The sequence below is a fragment of the Centrocercus urophasianus genome, unplaced genomic scaffold (genome assembly GCF_019232065.1).
Source record: "Centrocercus urophasianus isolate 14NV4802_14NV808 unplaced genomic scaffold, USGS_Curo_1.0 seq_17, whole genome shotgun sequence".
Classification (NCBI taxonomy): Eukaryota; Metazoa; Chordata; class Aves; order Galliformes; family Phasianidae; genus Centrocercus; species Centrocercus urophasianus.
The window spans coordinates 6,151,449-6,159,236 of record NW_024884722.1 but is presented as its reverse complement, the minus strand read 5'-3'; the positions used below and the strand labels follow the sequence as shown (position 1 = coordinate 6,159,236).

The window sequence follows — 7,788 nt, the reverse complement described above, 5'->3', positions numbered from 1 at the left end:
GTGCTGTGCTGTGCTGTGCTGTGCTGTGCTGTGCTGTGCTGTGCTGTATCAAAAGGGCCACAGGCCAAGTGATGGTGCTGCGGTCTCTCACACTGCACTTTCTTTCCCTGTGGCTTAGTGACTCATGCTTCACACTTCCTTTTTATCCCACTTTGCAGCATTACGAAGAACCCTTTTGTAGCATAGGCAAGCATTTAGAAACGCTCAGTTCTGGTAAACAGTAAAAAATGATTCTTGCTAGCTATTAAGATGTCAGATTCACAGCTTTTCTGAGGAATGCATATCTTCACTCAAGCACATCTCTCCATAGCCCACCGCTCACACGTGGGGCCCAACTGTCAGCAACTGTACTCAGCAACACCACTGCTGTACTGAATGCTTCAGTAGTCCAGAATCCCTGATGAATGATGGGAATTTGCAATAGCTGATTCTTATCATCTGAAGATTTTATGCTCAATGAATTTAATGCTTTTTTTTTTTTTTTTTTTTACTTACTTTTATCTGAGAACAAGACTGACTTTTTTTTGGCATTGCCTTGGTTCATCCTGTTTTAGCTGGCACCTGCTTGCTCATTAGCTCATCTAAGTCTTCAGCTGGTCTACTGACAGTGTGCGTGTTATTGTCTACAATGATGAAATACAAGGAGGAAAACTTGCTAACTTGTTATTAGTAAGTGCCTTAAGATGCCAGTGAGTAACACAAGAGTTTGCTGGACATGTAGATCCAAATAGACACTATTAGAACTGAGAGGACAGTCACAAGAAAATATATTTTCACGTAGGTTAAGAATGGAGGGAGAACTCCATCTTTTCTTATCACGTATGGACTGGACCTTCATCCCCCATACACACCTTCCAGAACAGTGGGCTCTAAAACTTAGTACTTCTTGAGTATACTGAAAGACACAAAGCCCATATTTTATGCAAAATAAGTCAGCATCAGAAAGTCAGAGCATAGAACAGTAAATAATGCTAGATCGTTATGTCTTGCCAACGTTTGTCCACTCAGATTTCCTGTAATGTAACACTAAATCTAGCAACAAAGTACCGGAAAACCTAAGTGCAATTCCTTCATAGGCAATAACCTGCCATTATACCTTGTCTGAATGCTTAGTTTCAGTACTACTTATTGATGTTAACAGGAAGGCTTTATAGTTGTGTAGGCAAACTCAAGCAATTATTGCAATGAAGAGATATTTCAGCTTCTTCCCTCTTCTTGCCCCAGAGTGAGCCCCCACTGAGTCAGGACCACCACAAGAAAGCTTGACCTCATGCAAAAAACTAGACAGCATCAGATGCCTTTTTTCATCTGTAGCTAATGAGGCAACTGCATCATTTGCTAGGGAGTGAAATCCACATTTCTGTACATCTTTTGAAGAGCATGACTATGTTTTCCACCACTCAGTTAAGTTCCCTCACTTGTAGTTAATGAACTGTTTGGTTTTTTTTTTTTGGTTTTTTGGTTGTTGTTTTTTTTTTTGTTTGTTTGTTTTTAATGACAGAGGTTCTAAGAAGTTAATGGAAAGAAAATAAATGAAAACCAACATCTTTTTGCATTCAGAAGAACCTGTGAGAGGTCCAGGAAAAACCAGCATTGAACCCACTCACCCCCACTTCCCTTAGGGGACCCACTTCTACTGGTGGCATTGACATCAGCACAGAGCAACTAACCTATTTCCCAGTTGTCTCAATAGTTGAGACACTGATGGATAGATGCACAGATTCTTCTAGCTTAGGTTAGTTCATGATTATGTGCTTTACCAGACCCTTTATATTCCTCTTATTTCTTCACTGGGATCTGGGTTGGTCCCCTTATATGGCCCTTAGGGTCAGTGCTGCATTTTCTTCTCGAGGAATACTCATACATTATTTGGAGTTCCAGTGTATAATGGAACAGAGCTTTCTGGCACAGCAACAAATAAATAAATAAAAAATAAAAATAAAATAACTTTTAAAAGAGCAGTTCAGGTGCTGTTTCTTTTTCACAAACACTATTTTCTTTTTTGGTGATAGTTTTAGGAGCAATAAGCAAAAAATGAACTCAAGCCCTACTAACATAACTGTATTGCTACCAGTTGCCCCTGCTTAGGTTTGGTACTTGTCTTTTCAGTGCCTACATGAAACAGATAACAATGCAGTTTTATTGTTCCAGTTGTACTCAACACAAGTTGACCTTGTCAAGGGAGCTGGGCAGTGCTATATTGTGTATTTATAAAAAAAATTAAGAAAGAGGTCTTGCATCTCCAACATCAGGTAGCAGTAGTGATCTTTCCTCCTCTCCACAACAATCTCAAGGCTTGGAGAAGGATTGGAGCATCCAAGAAGTCCACCACATTCCCAGACAGTGCAATACATCACCAGCTCACTGCCTTTTATCTCCTCGGTCAGTGGCCACTCTCTATACTTCTTCTGTAGATGTGTCACCTAAGGACCATATCCATACCAGAGATTTGAAATAACAATAATAATATAATAATCCAACCACGCCTTTCGAGTCTGATTTCTTAGTGAACTGCCAGGCCTGCTCCAACCTCCAAGAAAGAAAATCTCGCTATTTGCACTGTGTTCAGCCAAGTTTAATCCTATTATTTCCTATAGGATGGCAGATTCACCCCTACCAGACTTACTGTCTCATTAAAAAAAAAAAAAAAAAAAAAAAAAAAAGCTAGAGACCAGACTTGCTCCCTTATTTCTTTCTTCCTTCCTCTCATTCAACCAGTTTCACTACCCAACCTGGCAGCGATTACATAAAACTTTCCACTTCTAACTCCTCCATTACTTCCTGGTATTTTTTTCAGATGTTACTGAAAAATCTGACATATGTCAGTGGCAATCTGTGCTGGCTCATGGGATGTTTAAAACCCTGTTACAGCAGGCTACCCAGGCAATGGCTCACACAGTGGCTCAGAGTATATGGAGGCAGTCACTGTTTAATAGCTTCTGTTTCCTTAGCAAGAACCAGACTTATGGATAAAGAATTCTGTTCAGCACAGTAAGAGAGAGATAGTAACTTTATTACTGTAATATTGGAAGTTTTTTGGGTGTAATATTTATGATTAATTAAGAAATGATCCCATTTTTTTCCTGAAAGAACCAGAGTAATGATTTTCTGAAGATACCTGTCTTTGTTAGAAATTAATATGAATGATCTACAACATGACTAAGTACTAGCAGAATAAAAATAATTATAAGCATTTGGTGCTTTAGCATTAAATGATATGAGCTTGCTGCCATCTGTGTCCTATTTGGAGCCTTAGCATCTTTTAATCCTGAAGGAGGACTAGCATTACTAAGTAAGTAAACAAGCATTACAGGAAATGGGAGAAGGGAAGAAATGAGAGCCATCCTTATAATCGCAAAACAAAAAGTCACATGTTACAACTGTCATCACAGTGTCCTAAAGCCCCCACCCTGAGCGGGCTGATTGGATGGTTTATTGTCCTGCTATCTCACAAAAGTATTAGCAGGATCTGAAGGGCTGGCTTATTTGCCCATGCTTTTTAGTTTCTATATGTGCGTTTTTAGACTCCGTACACTTTGTCGCTTCTCAAAACATCCACATTCTAAAAGCAAACAGCAAGTAATGAACAGGGCTTTTAACCCAACACTTCCCACAGCTATGGGCTGAAGGTTTGGCTCAGTGCTCAAGCGCCTTGGTGTAACGCCCTGACTCAAGTGAGCTTATGAGCGTCATAAAACAGGCAGGAGCATTTCAGGGTTCAAAAGCAAGGCAGTTCCTGCAGTGTAATGAGTTACTTACCGTGTGTCAGTGGAGCCAGATGCTCTTGGCCTGTCCCGTGTTTGAGGAAAAATGTGTTCATTGACATGTCAGCAAAAAAAAAAAAAAAAGATTTAAGATAATGCATTTTTGCCATGTGTTTGTGAGGGTCTGGAAGTACACGTGTGGTTGAGCCCCCAGCCTCAATGAACACACAGCGGCTCTTTACCCAACAGTAACGTGATTATCTGCCTGAACCCTGGGCTGAACCGCAGCAGTCAGCTCAGCCTGGAATTCAGCAAGAGGCAGGAGGCTGTCAGGGCGTCTGTAAATTTAACTTCTTACATTGCAAGTGAGAAACACTATTCTACTGAGGATTTACAGAGTCACAGCGTCAGCACTTTGGTTAAGAAAGGCATATTGTCTCTTCAGGGAGAGCTGAGAATTTCCAGTTTCACATTTAGTAAGTAGAAAGCATTCTGTGCGTAGGTGCTGATGTGTTGTGTTCCTGGCTGCACACAGAGCTGGTAGGTATGTTCTAACACAGTAAGCAAGAGTAGCAAGCTGCTCTCCAAATATTCTGAATCCCACGAAACAGCTGATTCACGACTCGGAGGCCCAGTGCATATTCTTGATCAGCAACCGAGTCACTCTGAAATCCTGGATCAGCAAGAAGTGAAATAGTGTGGCTCTGATCCAAGAAAGTGTGTGTGCATGTGGCTGCTCAAGGTCAGGAAGCTGTTTGGATGCTTGAGGTATGTGCTCTGCTGTATTTAGCACTTTGTGGGTTGGAACACTGAGATAACAATAAGAAAAAAATCACTCATGAAGTAGGGTTGCCAAGAAGGGGTTGGGCTAGAAGATCTCGTACCTCTTCTAAAACTATGAAAATAGTGCTGCTAAAGTTTTAATCAGTGTCTGCATTGGGAAATTGTGTATTTCATACACATCCCCTCAAAACCAGGCAAACAACCAACCAACCATTATCAGCTGTTTCCTGACCCCTTCATACACAAACCTTGAATCTGTAAAACCTCTATACGGTGAAAACAGCCTCTTTGTTCAGACAGCATTGTCAGAAGGTAAGAAGCCAAAGAGAAAAAAATCATCCAAGAGTCCCAAAGCCCTTTAAGAAAACTGATGGTGGTGATGGTGCTGGTGACACCGGCAAGTTGGTGATGTGTGCAGGTAATCCAAGTTCTTCCATAAGATTTTAACTCACTTCTTTGTGGAGCAAATAAGGCTCAGCCCAAATGGGGCAAGAATACTCCATTGTGGGGGCAGAGCAGAGCGAGGGCTCCAAGGAAAAGAAATTCACAATACCTCTAAGTAGCAACAAATCCAAATTGCTCTAGCACAACCAAAATTGCTACAGCTGTCTCAGGTTGTGGCCACTGGATGTCACTACTGATCCATTTCAGGGTACCAGCAGATTTTTACGAGAGCAAAACAAAAACCATCTTAATTTGGAGAGAATGAAATACTACTTTAGATATTAATATTGTTCATGAGAACTTGTTAGCTCATTTTATTAAGTCAGCATAGCAAGAAGCCTGTCACCATGTATACGAATGCAGGGCAGCATACACACGAGTGTTTGTCTTGCATTGCCAACTTTTCACAGGGGAAGAGACCTTGGCATTGAAAGGAAGAAACTTTTTTTGGGCAATGACATCACATAAATGTCAGCATAGAAACACCAAGGCCAGTATGGAGCAAGAGGATGTCCAGGATCATGGGCTGGGGGACCTCAGGTGGGAGCTAAGGACCATCCGATCATTACCCCATCTTTCTGTACTAAAAAACAATCCAGATCTACATTCTTGGGGAAGAGATATTTATCCTACATATTATAAATTTTTACAAGCAGTAGAAAGAAAGCTCACTAAAGATTGATTCTCTGTAGAGCACCTCTATCATGCTGGACAATTGCATAGATATGGAGGGAGAGGAAGGTCTGCTTTGGTACACCTGCAGTAAGGAGGTAACTGAGATGGAGGATGAAAAGATCTTTATCTGTGATATTTTTGCTCTGCTGGCATCCCCACAGACAAGAAGGGAGGTGATCTGATAGGAATAGAAGAAATGAGGCACCAGGGAGGGAAAAAAAAGAGAAAAAAAAAAAAAGGAGGGGGACTATTTATCTATTTTTAAGAAAGAAAATCTTAGAGAAATCATATATACTCAGTAGAGACTTCTAGAAATTAACAATTGGACTCATCCAAGATTTATCCCCTATGGGCAAGCAGGGGTCCCCAGGTTATTTATATGCCAGCCTCAATTTTTTGGAGTAATTTTTGGAGTGTTTTGAACCAGTTTGGAGTGAGTGGTGTTCAGGGCAGCCCAGTTGTTTTCAGCAGCAGAGCTTTGGGTTCTTGAACTCCACTGCAGGCTCTGGAGAAGCAAAGCATGGCCTTAGAGCATCCTGACCCAGCCCAGCAGACCAGGCTGGTGTGGATTACATCAGCTTGATGAACTGCTTGATATACCTGGATAAATATAGTGGTGATGAGCTCTCAGCTATCTAACAGAGCTGAGGGTCTAACAGGACTGAGCAGAGGCTCTTTGCATCACCAGGCTCAGCAGCAGCCTCACAGCCCACTGAGCTCATTGGAAACCTGAGAAACTCATCTGATTTCTGCTTGGAAGTTCATTTTGATTTAATCAGTCTGGCATTTTGCCAGTGGAAAATTTTTCCACTCTGAAATTTGCAGGCCAGTTTTAGTGAAAGCTAATGGACAACACAAGGAGGTCTTCTGCGCAGCTCCTTTTTGCCTTCTCTTTGCTTACATGCAGAACCATATTAATGCCATGAGGAAATGACATTACATGCAGAGATATATTGGTGTCATGCACAAGACAGGTACTTCAGTTACTCAGATGAATTTGCTCAGGAAAGAGTCATATGGGATCTGTCCCATGTTCAGCCTGATCTACTGGTTGATAATTTTGCCCAAGGCAGTGGATTGGAGCTCAATGATCATTAAAGTCCCTTCCAATCAAAGCCATTCTATGATTCTACCATTCCATAAGGTAGAAAAGATGAAGGGAAAAAAAAAAAAAACAAAAAACAAAAAACCAAAAACCAGAAAACCCAGAACATGCAATGACCAGACCTGCACCATTTGGTCATTGTGTCTTCTCTATGCCTGAGAAAGCTACTGCACTTCTGTCCCGCTGCATGCAGTGGCTGTAGGTGCTGGAAGCTTTTTAATAGAGCAGTAAACAGTGTGTGTGAATGGAGACTGGAACCACAGCCAGCAGCCCTTACGCTGTGCCAACACATCCTTCAGCTCTGCAAGTAGTCCCATTGGTTTCAATAGGATTACTTGCAGGGTAAAGCCACTCAGCCTGAGGCAGGGAATCTGATCCCTTGTTTTCAGCTGAAGATGTAAACTCTGGGACAAAGATCATTTCGATTTCACAGAGGCTCAGCCTGGCTTTCGCTCAAGCTAGGGGAAAAGGTGACCCTTCTGTAAAGAAGTATATTGCCAGAAAGCCATTTATCAGTCTAAAAAGGAGATTTAATATCAAGCTTAAAGTCATATTTCATAAGCCTCATTTCAAAAATCACACTATAGATTAGTAAAGACAAACCTTCCTAGCAGGAAAGCAAAGAGACAGAACTGGCCAGAGCTCTCCACAAGGCGTTGGCAGGACCTCCCGAACCTTAAGCATCAGCTGCACGCTCCCCTCCTCTTCTGGAAGCATTACTTTGTCCCATGGAAACTTGAGTACTTAAGATAAAATGTAAGAAACTCTCACCAGCTCTTTTTATGAGCGTTGTAAGAGATGCCAGATGATTATCTGAGGCCTTCCCAACAAACCCGCAGCTACGGGGGGAACACAGGGAGGCTGGCAAGATAGGGAAATCCTGTAGCCAAAAAACTTTTGGAGAGAGCAATTTCTCCTCCCACTTGTAGAGACCACACTTAAATATTTGCGGTATCATAAATATGCTCTTCTAGTGTGCACTAATAGGTCTCTGGAACACATCTGGTGTTGGTGGCTCCGGACTGGCTTGGAGCAAGGTAAGGAGTGTCCATGCATGTACTGAGGGTGTGGGGCTCA

The 7,788-nt window shown here is 41.8% G+C and overlaps 1 long non-coding RNA gene across 1 annotated transcript in view; it reads right to left on the bottom strand.

The window, feature by feature from the left end:
* Positions 1–7,494, bottom strand: part of LOC122160183 — a 14,860-nt gene extending 7,366 nt beyond the window's left edge. Inside the window, exons 1-2 of the long non-coding RNA XR_006168745.1 lie at positions 7,315–7,494; positions 3,760–3,789 (exon numbers count right to left, since the gene is read on the bottom strand). This is a non-coding gene — a long non-coding RNA (uncharacterized LOC122160183). The remainder of the gene's footprint in view (positions 1–3,759; positions 3,790–7,314) is intronic.
* Between the last annotated feature and the right edge of the window lie 294 nt (positions 7,495–7,788).